This window comes from Dermochelys coriacea, chromosome 27, assembly GCF_009764565.3.
Source record: "Dermochelys coriacea isolate rDerCor1 chromosome 27, rDerCor1.pri.v4, whole genome shotgun sequence".
Lineage (NCBI taxonomy): Eukaryota > Metazoa > Chordata > Testudines > Dermochelyidae > Dermochelys > Dermochelys coriacea.
This window is the reverse complement of record NC_050094.1, coordinates 8,379,565-8,395,533: the sequence shown is the minus strand read 5'-3', so window position 1 is coordinate 8,395,533 and position 15,969 is coordinate 8,379,565.

Genomic DNA, 15,969 nt, shown 5'->3' with positions numbered 1-15,969 from the left:
CCTGGGCCCCGATCCTGCACATACGCGCTTAACTTTGTGCACCTGCGTTGTCCAGTTGAAGACAACTCAGTGTTAAAGGAATGCCCTCAACTTTAACTTCACTCCAAATTCAAAGGTGGCCAGAACCAAGCTAGCCTCAAACCGGCGCAAAGGCTTCCGCAATTCAAAAACAAATCCCGAAAACTAGTGCCACCAATTGCTTTTAAACAAATGGATGTCTGAACCCCAGCAATTGCAGCCCAGCCAACCTGAAAATGAAACTGACTTGCCACCATGAAAACCAGGATGCAAGACATGTGGCAGGTAAACACAGCCCATAAAGAATGGCAGATAACTTGGGTTTTAAAAATTCTCTTGCTTTTAATTCCCTACAGTCTCACGTGTTAGGAACTCAGGCCCCGATCCTGCAGCTTGAGCCCGCTCCCTGATTGCTCATGGCAGGATCAGGGATATAGATTATAGATCAGCGCAAGGGGCAGGGAAGAGGAGCAGCCAGAGCATGTTGTGCTCCCACTCTGTTGGCAGATGGTCTCTTGGGCTAGTTGGTGTAAGTGAGAGCAGCCCCAAGGTGGCACTACAATGGAACTGGGAGGAGAATCAGGAAGCTGGAACCAGCTTCCCAACAGCCCCCCACCCCTGCTACCACCAAAGGGGACCCAGTGCTTGATCCTCACCTCCCTGCCCCAGCTTGTCTTCTCGGGCAGGAGGGAGAGGACCATGCCCTGATTCTTCAGAGACAGCAATGGCAGTGTGGCTCTCTATATCTCGGGCACTCAGATCTTCAGGCCCCTTACAGAACAGAGTAATGTGGCAGCAGTGTTGTCTAGTGGCCTGGGAACTCCTGAAGGACCAGCCTCATCTCCGCCACAGATTTGCTGTACAGTCTCAGACAGGTCACTTGACCTCTTTGTGCTTCGGTTTCCTCATCTGTAAAATGGGGATAATACTCTGTCGAGGGGTGGGGGTTCAGAGAGAGAGAGCACTGCTCGCTACTACATGGAATCAGAACTTCTTCCCTGTGTGTCATAGGCCCTATACTGACAACACAAAGGAAATTCTCCTTGAGCTCAAGGGAAAGGAGACTTGGCTTTTGGTGCATTAGCACTATGTTTGAGATGCAGATACCTCAGGGGATGTAGGTTTGTTTTGTCTGGATTTTTTTTTTAAGTCATGTCTAAACCCCGGAGTTTTTACAAAGACAGTCTGGGTCCCACTTTGACCCTGCCAAAGCTCTTCTGTCTGCCCCGGAAGCCAGTGGAGAAACGCCAAGCTCTGACACACGCCTTGTGCTTGTACTCTTTTGCAGGTTGTAATATCTTGGCAGAGGAGTTCAGCCCAGCCTGAACCTCTGTAATCAATTTACTATTAAAGCCAAGTGGGCAAACAGCACGTTAGAAATAACCCCGGAGTCTGGAGCAGAGGGAAGCCAGGCCACCGCGCTCCAGGCTCAGACAGGGACAGGCAAGGTTTCATTCTGTGCATGTGATACTAAGAGACCTTGCTCACCTGTTGAGCCTTCAGGGCCCGATTCCCCAGGGCTCAGAGACAGCGCCCACAACCAGGGCTGGGTTTTCCAGCAGTGCTCTGCCCTCCCCAATGCACCACAGGCTGAGCTGCTACAAAGACCTGGCCATTTATTTTGGTGCCTAAATGGATCACGGGGAGGGGAGGAATCAAATTTTTAAACCACTGGAAACAGGGGACGCTCACCTCGGGATTTACCAGCCTGAGCTTCCACCACTCCCTGTGGCTACTGCCCTTCTCAGCTTCTTGCCAGACTCTGCAGACCAGGGCAGGATCCCAGGGGCTTCCTCTCCCCGAGAACTCCTCCTTCTCCTTAGGGAGTGAAAGCAGAGCTCTTCCCTGCTACATTTAGGCTCCTCCCATTTAAATCAATGGGCATCAGGTGCCTAAATACCTTGGAGGCTCTGGACTTTAGGAGTCCAAATCTCATTGAAAGCCAGTGAGATTTAGGCTCCTAAGGGCAGCTTCTATGCACCTAAATATGTAGATTGGCACTTTGTGGGGAGCAAGTTAGGTGCCTATCTCCCAGGGGAATTAGGCACCTAAGCTGCTTGGGTGCGTTTGATAATCCCAGTAGGTGCCTATCTACATCTTTAATTACATAAAGGCCTTTGAAAATCTGGCCCTAAGAGACTTTTGAAAATGGATCTTAGGCTCCTAAGTGATTTGGGCGCATTTGAAAATCTGGCCCCTCAGTATTTGTAGGATATCTCCACAGCACAGCCAGCAGCGTGTCTGTGTCCGTGTGTTTGTGTTTAACTGGTGACCCTACATTGTCCATGGAAACTCATTCAGCAATTAAGCAGGTTTCTGAGCAGAGATAGGTGATCCACTGGGGTTTCCCTATCTACCCCCTCTGCGTGACCCCAGGGTAAATTAGCTCAGTGCACAAGTCAAAATATTTGTTTTCCTCTTAAACTACTCCTGCTTCAGATTCCACCTGGGACTGGAAAATCCAGCTTCCCCTTTCATCGATCCTGCCTTCAGAATGGAGCTGGGGATTCTGTTGCTGTTGCACAAGGCGGAGGGGAATCCAGTTTGCTCTCCCTTATCTTTGGCCTGCTGCAGAGCAAACTTACTGCTGTCAGCAAACCAAAGGGCCCAGTGGTCATGGGAGTCAGGACTCCTGGGTCCTAATCCCACCTCTGATCTTGACTCCCTCAGCTATCTTGGGCAAGAGTCACAGCAACGCTCCGTGACTCGGTTTCCCTATCTGTGAAATGGGCGTAGTAAGGCAATACACCGCTATTGTCTTTCCAACTCTGTGTTCTGCCTCAGAGATGTGGCAGATGGGGGAAGTCCCCAAGAGGAAGCTGAATGCATTCCAGCAGCGCAGGTTAAGAAAACTCGGAAATTCATTGGCAAGATCGCAGAACCAATGTGGAAGTGCTGCCCCCTACGGGTCAGCAGTCTGCAGACTCAGTCCTTAGACGGAGTACTTGTGGCACCTTAGAGACTAACAAATTTATTTGAGCATAAGCTTTCGTGAGCTACAGCTCACTTCATCATAATGCATCCGATGAAGTGAGCTGTAGCTCACGAAAGCTTATGCTCAAATAAATTTGTTAGTCTCTAAGGTGCCACAAGTCCTCCTTTTCTTTTTGCGAATACAGACTAACACGGCTGCTACTCTGAAACCAATCCTTAGACGGAGAAGGTTACGATGGTCTGGCCATACTGACACCCAAGGCACATCTTGGATTGGGTTCCAACCAGGGGAACCCAAGAGAAGGCGTGGAGGACAAAGAACAACAGGATGATCAAAAAGGATGCTGCCCTCACGGAGACAGTTTATGGTGGAGTCAAACTGGTAGTAGGGAACATGCGTGTCCTCATATCAGCATGGGGGGACGACCCTTCCAGCCCTACCTTTCTAGGGTTCTAACAGCAGGAACTGTTCTGGCTATTTCTGTGTCCTGCACCTTTAAATCTCAGTAGATTTCTTGCAGCGGGTTCCATGTGCCCAAGCCGTGAAAGGCAGCGGAAATCTTTTTTTAAACTGGCTCGAGGTTTAGAGATGCAGGCCCAGATTCAGTTCTGCAGTGGCACAAAGGAGCCAGCGTAGAACTATAGCTGGCCAGCTGAGAATTCCCCAGCTGAGGGGGAGCTCTCTTCCCTGGCAGAAAGCAGCACCAACTCCCCACACCAAAGTCTATAGTCCCATAAATCGCCACTTGAAGGCCCCTTTACATGGCTAGAGTGCCTCAAGAAGAATCCTGCCCCAAGAATTTTGGAAGTGCTATAAACCCTCCTGCTTCAGGGCGTAAGTCATCCTGATGGGGTCAGGAGGAAATGTTCCTTGGGGTCAGTTATCCCACTATTGCCTCCTGCAGAGGTTCTCACAGCTCCCTAGGAAGCTGCTGGCATTGGATTGGATGGACCCCGGGCCAGAATTCCCATGGCGATGCTGGACTCTAGTGATGTTATTTAGCAGGCCAACACTCGGCAGTGCCCTTACAGGTTCGAACATCCAGTGCGGGGATCCACGCATACTGTCTCGAGGGCCAAATTCTCTACTGCATCAATTGATGCAGTCCGTGGAGCTGTTCACACCAGAAGCGAATTTGGCCCAGTGGGGGCACAGTTGTAAGGGTGTGGGGTGCTTGGAGATGCAACTGTAAGCCAGTGGTTAGTCCCTGAGTTTTGGCCCTTCATTCCCCGAGTGGGAGTCTCTATCCCCCTAATTCCCATGTGTGGTAAAACACAGCAAGCCCCGAGCCGCATGAAGGGATCCGTGAACTCATTTTTCACCTTCCTCTGCAGCGTGGGGTGCAGGTCGCTTGCCAGGATCATCTGGGGCTCGCTCAATCAATTGCTTGCACTTGGGGAAACCTTGGTCCCTCCTGTTTTCTGCCTGTGGCACACCTTAATTTCATTTCCTGTGGGCTATGATACTGTGGGTTAGTTTGGGTTGCCGGGTTCAGTGTGCAGGTGCTGGGTGGTGCTGGCGTTGGTGGCATTTGATATGCAGGAGGTCAGATGAGAAGGTCTGGTGTCTCTTCTGGCTTCAAACTCTCTGACCCTGGGCCGGTCTGGGATCAGATGCTTGCTCTCCCAGGCTTTTGGCCCAGAAGAGGCTGCGACGTAGCCCCGGATATGAGAGGATGAGGAGCCAGAGGCGTGAGGTGAAGTTTCTGTGGACAGGCTGCAAATCTGATGCTGGCAGATGGTTCTCAAATATTTCCGAGATGCGCTGGGGAAAATATCAACCACTTGGCCCCATTCCAGTGTCAATACTACACACCACATTCTCCATTCACTGCAAAATCCCCAGGTAGCTTTTCTTTCTGCCTGCTTTGCCAGGCTGGAGAAACCCAGCTTGAAAATATGTTCTGTTTAGGGGCTGGAGTTTTCTTAGAGGCTAGAGGACCAAATCCCATTGACTGTCAAGAGGTGTCTAACTCAACTTAGGCTCTTTTGGAAACCCTAGCTGTTTATAGCAAGTCAGTCTCTCTGGTGTATTTCCAGGCTTGGAGTCTACAGTGGGAAACTATCCACAACTCACTATGGTAACGACACCAAATCTGCCAGCCCTATGGGTCATGGGCTGTAGGTGTCCATTGTAGTAAAATGGTGCAGAAAGGGTTTAAATCCTCAGAAAATATAAGATTATAGCCTCCTGTGGCTTGCAAGACAAAGAGTGTAGCAACTTCCTACAAGGCCTGTCTTCATGCAGAGGCTAAACTTTCCTTTCCGGCCTCATGTCCCCAGGCCAACTTACAAAGACAGATCTGGCCCCGATGAAGTCAATGGGAATCTTCCAGCTGATTTCCATGGGAGCAGGATCAGACCCATTCTCTGCAAAGGGCAGAGGGGTGTGGTCTGAAGAAATGTGGGAGGAGTCCATGCAATGTGGGAGGAGCCACGAAGTGACAGCTGATCAGCTGCAGCTACCCCATTGATGCACTGGACCATAAGGGCAGGATGGAAGGAGGTCTCCATGGTGATGCAGCATTTGCTAGGATCTTCTTCACCCTGGCAACTGGCCTCGCTCCTTTCAGCACCAACCCACAGCTTGACTTTCTAACCCTCTATTTTCTGGGGATGCAAAACGGGGGATCCATGGAAGGAGATCGGGATGTATTTAGGAATGGCTGCACTAGATCAAACCAGAGCTCCATTCAGGTGCTGTCCTGTCTCCAGCACCAGCCGTTTCAGAGGAAGGTGTAGGAACTAGTGCAGATGTTTGACACTGGGAGGAATATGAAAGCCAGCAGCAAGGGTGCACCAGGGATGAAATAAGAAGGCTTCCCCCCATCCTGCCCTGGCTCTGGGCCCCAAAGCTGGAATCAAATCTTTCTTTACAAGCTCAAAAGCCTCAGCTCCCATTCACTTCAGCACACCTGAAAATCAGGCCCCAGGGTGTGGGGTGCCCAAAAATCGAGGCACCCGAAATAATAATAATTGTGGCCACTTATGAAAATCTGGGCCCTGATCTTTCTCTGCCTCAGTTTCCCTGTGCTCACATGGGGATAATATTACTCACTTTGCATGGTGCTTTGAGACTGATGGTGGAGCAGTGTGGGTAACTGCCAAGCATTTTCATTTATCCTCCTCGCGCTGCAGGAGGGAGCCCAAGCGTCTATGGGCTTGTCTAGGGAAACTGGCACCGGTTTGGTTACACTGCTGGAGCTAGGCCAGTGCAATCCATAATGTAGACGCACTGCACTGATACAAACCAGGGCTTGCACTGGTACTGCTTACTCAATAAGTCTCACGCTGGTAGCATCACCTTATTCAATTCTGCCTTGCGGTGCAAAACAGATATAATGCACCGCCAGGGCTGGAACAATCTGCCTGCACTTTGCACTGACGTAAAGCACTGCACCAGGGGCAGGGTGATGGAAAACCAGGCCCGGGAGCTCTGCACTACTTTGGTGCAGAAACAAATTCCCCAGGGCACTCCCACAGTCCATCCTGTGGCGTGTGACTAATGCAGCCTGATGCTCCAGGGAGTGCAAAGGGTTTTGGAAGTGATGCCTGCAAAGGGTTAAGCTCAAGGAACAGCTGAAGGAGAGGAGAAGCAGATGACAACCCTGTTTGTGTGAGCAGCTAGCTGGGCCTGCATTATGTATTTACCTTGGTGTGTGCGTGTGTGCAGGGGAGGGGGCTGCTTTCAAAAACCCAGCGGAGGGATGAATCACAAGCCTGAGTTTCAGGTGAGTCATTCATGAACTGTTCCCAAGGACTAGCGGAATCCAGCGTCAGTCCCCTCAAGACGAGTGGAATCATCTAACCCCACGCAATGCAGATATCGCTGAAGAAACTGGCAGGAAGAAAATAAAGGCCCAGGAAAAATGAAATCCACAAGCACAACATCCACCCTGCCGCCTACACACACACACACACACACACACACAAAGAAAAGGAGTACTTGTGGCACCTTAGAGACTAACAAATTAATTTCTTTCATGAAGTTGATAGATTTCCACTCCATATGGCTAATGCATAATGCCTTGCATAATGACAGGTTTCAGAGTAGCAGCCGTGGTAGTCTGTATTCGCAAAAGAAAAGGAGGACTTGTGGCTCCTTAGAGACTAACAAATTTGTTAGTCTCTAAGGAGCCACAAGTCCTCCTTTTCTTTTTGCAAATACAGAATTTGTTAGTCTCTAAGGAGCCACAAGTCCTCCTTTTCTTTTTGCGAATACAGACTACCACGGCTGCTACTCTGAAACCTGTCATTACACACACAGACACACACTCTGCCTCCCACACACACACTCTCCCCACCCCCAGCCCCAGACAGCCAGATAAGCATCTGTGTTAGTCATCAGATCCCAGCCTCCTCACCTGTGCAGATGTTAAGCTTGCCTGCTGGCCCCTTGTGTTTTCTGTCCACCACTGCACCTGTGCATCAGGAAAGCGAGGGAGAGAAAGGAGTGGAGTCTGCGGCTGTGTGCGCTGGGCAAAGGGAGGTAGCGCATTTCATCCAGAGATGGCGGGTGAGTTGGCAGGAAACTTATGGGCACTAGGGAGCAGGGAGAAGCTGGGCCGGGAGTTCCCAGGCCTCTGTGATAACTGGCAGGGTTTGGGAAATATTGACCAGCTCTGCTCTTGACCAGGGCTGTCTCACCAGCCGTGGTCTGGGGACCAAGGCTGGCAGGGTAGGACCTTGCGGTGGGGGCCGATAGCTTGGCCTTGCTCTGTTAAAGACAGGAAATGCCCATCTGCCACGTTCCCATCAGAGCTGTCCTCCGCTCTCTGGGCTGGCTCCCCACAGACTAGCCAGTCCAGTGCCAGGTCCCGGTCCTAATCTGCAAGGTGTTCAGTGGGCTGGGCCCTGCAAATTTAAGAGAGACCAAAGCTCCAGGATGGTGACCACACAATTCTCCCCCGGGGGAGAGGATGGGAAAAAGAATGACAGATGTTCAGCACATCGCTTTAACGCCCGACTGGCCAGTGGGATACTGCTTTGATGGGGACGGGATGAGAACCTATAGAGAATAGAATTGGAGTAAAACATTGGACCCCAAGGAATGGGGGTTTGGTGCACCCGGTGTGCCCATTACTGGGAGAGATCGGGGTACATGGCCTTTTTAAAAACCTTGAGTTAAAAGTAGAGCTGTCAAACGATGAAAAAAAAGGATCGCAATTAACCGCGAGATTAAAAAAATAGTCACAATTAATCACAGGTTTAATCGCACTGTTAAACAATAATAGAATGCCAATGGAAATCTATTATAAATATTTGTGGGTATTTGTCTACATTTTCAAATGTGTTGATTTCAGTCTCAGCACAGAATACGAAGTGCACGGAGCTCACTTGATGTTACTATTTTCATTACAAATATTTGCACTGTAAAAAAAGATAAAAGAAATCATGGGTTTTCAAGTCACCTCATACAGGTACTGGAGTGCAATCTCTTTGTCGGTGAACGTGCAACTTACAAATGTAGAATTATTATTTTTTCAGGGCCTGCCAATTTATCGCAGTGAACCCAAGCGATTAATGCAAAACAAATGAACGCGTTATTTTTAAAACAAGCGTGAACTGAACACACCTCTGGTGTGACCCTCTTCACTTACGGTACTTCCTCGCTTGGTGGACATTGGCGCCGCTCTGTTGTGTTCTCATGATCTGGTGATTAAATATCGGAAAAAGTTAATGAAGCAAAGCAGCAAAAATTCAGGGCTTTTGAATGAGAAGTTTATTTTTAAGAAAACTTCCGGCTGGGTCCCTGGATAAAAAGAGGGTTATCTGTAGCTGTTGCAAGGCTGAGTTCCAACACCATCAACGTACTTCAAGTCTGTAGTATCATCTACACGCTAAACATGATTTCATCTCTAGTTCTTGCACTCCAACAGCAAATGAATCTTGCCAGTCATGACAGAGTATGTATGCTTCCAGAGTTTCGGGATGGCTGCAAGCCCATGGATCAAACAAAGTCCAACAGCTTACCCAATGCTATTGCAAAGCAGATAGCTATGGACTGTAGACCCCGCAGCATTGTAAACGGCAGAATTTTATTCAAATGGCATCTTCCAATCCGTCAGACTCCTTGCCCTCCCGAGGAACCATTGCATCGCAAATATGCGACCTACAGCACAACGAGAAGACTACAAAGTTGGAGCTTCCGAAAAATGCACTAGCTGTTGCTTTGACTGGCGATCACTGGCCATCCTTGAGCAATCACAGTTATCTTGGAGTCACGGCACACCTGACTGATGCTGCGTGGACATTGCAGTAACACATACTGAAGAGATTATGCTGAAACGTGTCCATAGCGTTTCTTGGATGTTGCGAAAAAATGGAATATTCAAGAATATTGAATGGCCTGTAGGTTTTGAGTGAAGTTACATGAAAAAAAAATCTACATTTGTAAATTGCACTTTCACGATAGAGATTGCACGTGTATGAGGTGAACTGAAAAACACGATTTCTTTTGGTTATCTTTTGAACAGTGCAAATATTTGTCATCAAAAATAATAATATAAAGCAAGCACTGTGTATTCTGTGCGACAATTGAAATCAATATATTTGAAAATGTAGAAAAACATCCAAAAATATGTATAATAAATGTCAGTTGGTATTCTATTATAGTTTAACAGTGGGATTAAAGCTGCGATTATTTGTTTTAATCTAGTTAATTACTTTTGCATTAATCACTTGTGTTAACCAATTAATTGACAGCCCTTGTTAAAAGAAAAATCCACAGAACAAGGAGACTTGTAACTGTATTACTGGGAAGCAAATTTAGGGGTCAGATTTCAATCCTACCCACCCACCCCCCATTCATCTTGGGCAGCTCCTCACTCCATGAGCAGAGTCACTGACTTCAGTGGGACTGTTTGTGGGATAAGATGCTGTGCAATACGATCAAGGCATCAGAGTTTCGCCGTTGGGATGAGCATAAGAAGTCCTCCTGCCTGAGCTGAGAGCAGGGAGAGAAACCACAACTGTCCATGCTAGGGCCAGAATTTTCAAGAGCTCAGCTCCCATAATCAGGCCCCAACTGTGGATGCTGAGCAGTGAATCTAGCCCTGAGCAAGCATGGGTCTCTTGTAGTTGAGCTAAAGGAGTGTCTCCAGTAGCTGGAATAGTAGTAAGTTATTCTCTGTGTAGACCAGCCAAGTGCTAGACAAGCCAGCATGTTACAACTGCACTTTGGAACAATGGAAAGTAGGATTCTCATTGGATTCTAATGGGGAAAGGGATTCTGTCTATTTTAGGTACTTCTCTGGGCCTAGTACCAGAGTATCTGAGCCCCTCACAATCTTAAATGGGTTTATCCTCACACTCCCACTGCAAGCTAGAGCACTGCTGTTATCCACATTTTGCAGGTGGGGAACTGAGGCACAGATTACTTCTACACTGCAAAAATCTCCAAAAACCGGCAGCAGCAAGTCTCAGAGCCCAGCTCAGCTGACTTGGGTTTGCAGTGTAGACATTCCCGGTCAGGCAGTGAGGGGGATGGGTCTGAGAGCCCGGCTCCAGCCTGAGCAGGAATGTCTGCACTGAATTTTTATCCCCGAGCGGGAGCCCAAGTCACTTGAGCCGAGCTTTGAGACTCACTGCCGCGGACTTGGCTGGGTTTAGGGTTGGTTTTTTTTTTCAATGTAGACATACCCAGAGGGGCTAAGTGACTTGCCCAAGGTCACACACACAGATTGGGGCAGTACTGGGAATTGAACCCGAGAATCCCAAACTAGTGCTCTAACCATTGGCCTATACTGCCTTTCTGTCCAGGTAAATCGTCCGTAGGTTGAGTGTAATGGATATACCAGAAGGCTGGGATTTTCAGACTCCCAGGGGAGTTAGGTACTTGAATCTGATTAAAAGTCACAGGGAGAACAATACCCAACTCTCATAGACTCTGTAGAAAATCCAAGTTTTTTGTGCCGTCCCTGAATGCTGGCCCGCTGGCTATGGACCTGAATAACACAGGGAATGAAGATATCAAGTAACTCCAGTTACTCCGATTCCTCAACTTCATATTTCTGCTCTACATAGCCAGGAAATCATCTTAGTAGAGAGTGGCCTGAAATATTAGTCACCTCTTTGAGAATGGAGAATTTATTACACCAAATAATATAAGAAACAGGAAGGTGCTTCAGAATTTCCCTTTCGACTTATATTTCCAAGTGATGTTGTTTTGCCACAGAAAGAACTCAATAAAAGACAAACAGCTGGGGGAAGAAGTGACTTGGTGGGGATTTGATTCCTGGACTCGCAGTGGGAAGGGATTACAGGTAGAATGCCCAGGCACTTATGTTGACGGAATGAAATGAACCAAATAAGCTGTCGGGATAAGCGAGGTGAAGAAGTGCTCCAGCATCCAAATGGAAGGAGAATGACCTCAGAATGCATGATCCAGCGCCAGCTGAAGTCACTGGGAGTTTTCCTACGGAAGGCAAGGCGGCCCCAAGGGCCCACTCCTGTTCCCGTCACGGTCATTGGGAATCTTTCTGTTGACTTCAGTGGAATCCTTGGATCAGGCCCCAGAAGCCATGCGGCTGCCTCAGCTCCATGGAAAGTCCAGGCCCCCCGTTCAGCGCTGGCCTGCAGCCCCTTTATGCCAGCTCCGACCCCTCTGCCTAGCAGAAAGCCAGCTTGGGGCCCTATGCCTGGCACGGAGCCCGGGTGTATGGCTGCACCCCACAAAGCCCCCCAAGGGGAAGCGGAGGTGTAAGTGAGATCTGCTCTTGCCAGCACTGGGCACCCCGGCCCCAGCTGAGGGAGGCACCAGCTGCTTCCCCTGCATCATTGCACCGGGGCCAGCACGGAGGCGAATCCCCAGTCTGAGTGGTTATAATCAGTCCTGTAAATCCCCTGCAGGGCCACAGGCCAAGCAGTTACCGCCATGTTCACCGCATAGGGGATGTCGCACTGGGGAAGGCAGCATGGAACATCTACAGCCACACCCCCAGCTGGTGCAAATCAGCATTGCCCCATAGACGACAATGGGCCAGATCCCCATCTGGTATAAGTCAGCATCGCCCCATGGGAGACAATGGGCCAGATCCCCAGCCGGTGTAAATCAGCATGGGTCCACAGGAGTCAGTGGGCCAGATCCCCAGCTAGTGCAAATCAGCATAGGATTGAAGTCAACAGAACTACCCAGATTGACATCAGTGGAGGAGCTGGCCTGTTCTTTTTCCAAACCACATCAAGAACTTTCTTCCGTGAGGCGAAGGAAGCTCCTCCGTCCCTGCAGAGAGAGACGGTGCTGGACCAATTGGCCATTTATATGGAAAAGGGACTCCAGATTTTGCGGAGGGCTAAGCACTCGAGGGCCAAGCGTGGCTGGAGAATCCTCCTCCCGTTGTAGGTTTGCTTCCAAGGACGGTGCGGTGCGGGCTCAGCTCCCACACCTGGGGCCACATTCTCAAATGAGTTCAACCATAGACGACCTGTGGGTCAACCCCCAACATCCGCCCCAGGGGCCCTTGTGCAAATCTGAGCATGGACTCGGAGCTGCGCTCTTTTGACCCCCTCACCCGTAACGTGCCACATCAGTGCAAGATGCTTCAGCCTGAGTTACAAGTCGCTGTGTTGTCATTGGATTCCCGCCGGCTAGAGTCCCTCCCGAAAGTGGCCGTGCCAAGCAACTGCCCCCAATTCTTCCACACGTGGCAGCCTTTGATTGACTCTGGGAGTGGAGCCAGACCCCTCAGTGGGCAGGGAGCCATACCCAGCTGTGGCAAGCGCCCTGCGCCATATCCTGCAAAGAGATGCAATGAAGATCTCTTCTTCCATCCATTCCCTCTTGCAATGCAGAGCTCTGGGAGGAAAGGTACTATTCCTTCCCAGGGGGGCTCCTGGGATAGGGCAACCCCTTCCTCGGGCCTGAGCCTAATAGCGCAATCTGGACCTAGGCATCTGTGCTGCTTTTTCGTATTCAAGCTCCCTTAGTAAAACACAGACCAGCGGGGTGTTACGAGAAAAAAAAAAAACGGGCACACACGGAATGGGCCTTGGCTGGGGGCTGAATGGGCGTATTGTTAGCTCCAATTTTATATGATCTACGAACACGACTTCAATAAAAAGCTAAAGTCGGGGGGAGGAAAGAAAGTGCAAAGTATTCCTGAATTCCCTTTGATATTTAACTCCGCGTGGCAGGCTGCAGTTGGCGGGAGTAGTTGCTGCCTTTTAAAGATCTGTGACTAACCTGTTTTACGAATGTCTTTCCTTTAGCAAAGAGCAAAAGCAATGAGTCTCCTCCAAGCCCGGCTGGCTGCTTGCGATAGCTTATTTATTAACGTCAGCCCGATCCACGGTTTGCCACATTTTCTGACAAGTCGTCAGCCTCACCAGCCCAGCCCCGGCCCCGCTGCCTCCCTATTCATTAAGGTCCATGCAAACGACCACAGATATCAATTAGCTCCCAGTGGTGCCTATAGCACCAGCATTGGCTTCAGCCGTCGCCCCTCAACTCTGCTACCTTCAGTGGGCTGCAATGGGTGTCATACGCCAGGTCTACACTTCAAAGTTAGATTGAGATAGCTACGTTACGCCCTGAGCACTGACTTAGTGCCAGGTTTTCAGAGGTATTTAGGTACCTAAAGATGCAGAGAAACATATAGTTGCATCTTCAAAAGCAGGTTGGGGCCACAATCCTATTGAAACCAAAGGGAGTTAGGCACCTAACTTGCTTAGGCACTTGTAAAAATCCCACTAGGCACCTATCTGCATCTTTAGGCCTCTAAATACCTTTGAAAATATGTCCTCTAGGCATGTAGGCTCAGATCCTCAAAGGCACCTAAATATCTTCTAGGATATGGGCCATAGGAGCTGAAGTCACCTTTAAAAATGGGGTGTAGGCTCCTAATGCACTTAGGCAATTTTGAAAATTTTACTCCTGCACAGATAAGTTGCATCAGTTTAAATACTGATTTAGTCAAACAGATGCAACCCCCTACAACCCCCCTTAAAACCCCCTGGTTTATAACTTATACTGGGACAACTTATACAGGTTTAGCTTATCAGCAAAACTGGTTTGTTATTGAATGAATCTATCCTGATGTAACCCCTCTTAAACCGATTTCAGAGAGGCCACACAAGCGGGTCTCACCAATTTAATTCAATAGATTTAGAAGCCGACTGAATTAACTTAGTGTAATTTCTGTGGGCAGACCAGACCATAGGCACATGCTTGAAGTCAAGCACGTGCTGAGATGCTTTGCTGAATCAGGGCCAAACGTAACAAGGGAGAGTCCAGGGTACCTGTCACCAAAGCCTGCAGCATGGGGCCCAATCCAGTGCTTATGAAAGTCAATGGAAAGACTCAAATCAACTTCACTGAGAATTGGATCAGAGCCTCCATGTGCCAGTCCAGGAACCAGCAATTGAGAACTGTGGGTCCTGGATGATGCAGGAGAGGGCCTGAGGCCCAGGGAATCTGACACTTTCTGCCCATCTCTAGACTGAAAGTGACGGTGCATCTGAGCTGAGATCTTACCCAGCACCCTGAGAGCAACGAAGCTGGGCCTGACATTCCACTGCCCTGCCCTGCCCCTTGGGCAGCAACTTACAATAATGCAAAGCAAGAGTAAAACATGGCTGCCTTGCAGCATTTGGCACTCCCTTTGCATTGGTATAAATGACAACACAAGGAGCAAGGGACCAGAGCACCAGACCCACAAGCTACACAAAGTGGGGTAGGTATCTCAGAAAGGTAACCGGCGCTGTTCGCCCTTAGCGCAGTGGTTCAAATCCAGCCCAGGTTAGTGATTGCCTGTCACTACTAGTCAATAGCTCTTCAGCATCATAACTGGACCAAGTGGGGGGCTCTCAGTCCACTTCCTAGTGGTCAAGTGATCACACTCCCGGCTACCTTTGATGGTGATCTCAGCAATGGTTGAAAACTCAACTCCCTCCTCAGCATGTGGGGAGTAGAAACCTTCCTCATCCTCACCAGTCTGAGGGATTATCAACCACACCCATAATAACTGGGCACCAGTTATTGGCCAACCCACCACAATCTCCCAAAGGATAAACCAAACTTCCAGCTGAGGCTTTCTAACTCTGCCAAGGCTCTCAGGGCTTCTCCCCAGGAATTTGCAGTTTCTTGCAGCTCTTCATATGGAACACCTGTCCCCTTCTCAGCTGCATCAGATGAGTGAACAGGCTAGCCAGGCCCCTGCCCTTCAGGGGGGCAGGCCACCCTGTTTCAAGCCCCCTTTTTTCCTTGTTGTCTGCATTAGGATGCCCCAGTTCATCTTGGAGGGGCTGTGACTGCGGGCATGCCTGGCAGAGAGAGGGTGAGAGATGTTAACAGGCCAGTCCCTGGAAGGGAAATGACCTGCTGCTCGGAAGAGTCTGGCCAAAGGACAATCCCCATGGCGTTAGCCTCCTAGAAGAACCAATGATGCAAGGGACCATGACCAAGAAGAGGTTGCATAATCATTGTCTGAATTGCACTCATGGCTGGAGGCCCTGGCCAAGATCAGGGCCTGTGGTGCACAGTGAGGTGCAGAGGCATAGAAAGAAAGTTCCTGCGTGTAGGAGCCATCCATTGTCTATGGTCTTAGACGGTATGTTCTCCAGGGCAGCGACCATTTCTTTGTTGTGTTTGTATAGCGCCCAGCACAACAGAGTCCTGGCCTCTAGGTGCTACTGCATTATAAATAATGATACATAATTATACCACCCAGCTCTTATAAAACATTTTTCATCTTTAGATTCAAAGCCTTTTACAAAGGAGGGCCAGATTAAAGAATTTTGGGGCCGTTCACAATAGAAATTTGCCACCCCCCCACTTAAATGAGACAGAGGTGTCCTAGCACAGCTACCTCCCAGAACGGAGGTTCTCAACCGGGTGGGGGGAGGGTGCATCCAGCCATCTGATGATTTGGTGGTCCTGGTGGAAGAAGGAGGGCCAAGCGCCAGGTTGGAGCACCACTCACTCAAGTTTGGCCCAGTCATCTCTCCATCATGATGGAGGGCAGGCAGCCAGGCCAAATTTGAGCAAGTAGCATTGCATAGGGTTGCAGCACCACTCAG